This window comes from Lipotes vexillifer, unplaced genomic scaffold (assembly GCF_000442215.2).
Source record: "Lipotes vexillifer unplaced genomic scaffold, Lipotes_vexillifer_v1.1 scaffold217, whole genome shotgun sequence".
NCBI lineage: Eukaryota > Metazoa > Chordata > Mammalia > Artiodactyla > Lipotidae > Lipotes > Lipotes vexillifer.
Genome location: NW_006788200.1, coordinates 6338658 through 6339304, shown reverse-complemented (window position 1 = coordinate 6339304; position 647 = coordinate 6338658). Strand labels below are relative to the sequence as shown.

At 42.7% G+C, this 647-nt stretch overlaps 1 protein-coding gene across 2 annotated transcripts in view; it reads right to left on the bottom strand.

The window, feature by feature from the left end:
* The window catches only part of LOC103088746 (oocyte-specific histone RNA stem-loop-binding protein 2-like), a 4039-nt gene that overhangs the window by 705 nt on the left and 2687 nt on the right, over positions 1-647 (bottom strand). The window lies entirely within an intron of this gene.

Below are 647 nucleotides of genomic sequence, written 5' to 3'. Positions count from 1 at the left end.
ATAAAAAAAAGGGGGGGGGGGGGGATGGGAGATACACTGCACATTTGTTTGCCCTGCACATTTCCCCTTGGCAAAAGAAGGGACAGGGGCCATGAAGTGTAGGAGACATGGTTTCCAATAATTGCTGCTATGGAGCACTTACGTGCCAGGCACCGTGCTGCATACTTTAAATATGTATCCTCATTTTTGTTTACAATCATCAAATGAGACAAAATCTCCTTATTTGTTGGATTAAACAGCAGGAGAGGTTAAGTGACTGCCCATGTGGTGGACAAAAGCAGTATTAAAAAGCAGTCTGACTCATAACATTGTTAACCAACTATACTCCAATATAAAATAAAAAGTTAAAAAAAAGCAGTCAGGTTCTAAAGCCCTTGGTCTTCACCACTTGGTGATCCCCCTTTTTATTTAATAACAAAATACCATGCTTACTAAAGTTAAGTGATTGAGAATAAGAAGTTAAGTTAGCATTGGCGCATTTGGAAAACACTGAAAGAAACTGAGACACTTAAAACAACCAAACCCTGCAACTCAGGTTTCATGTCTCCTTTCAAAGGAAGATGACACCCATTTCATCACGTACAAAACAGCGCCCCCGGGCTTCCCTGGTGGCGCAGTGGTTGGGAGTCCGCCTGCCGATGCAGGGG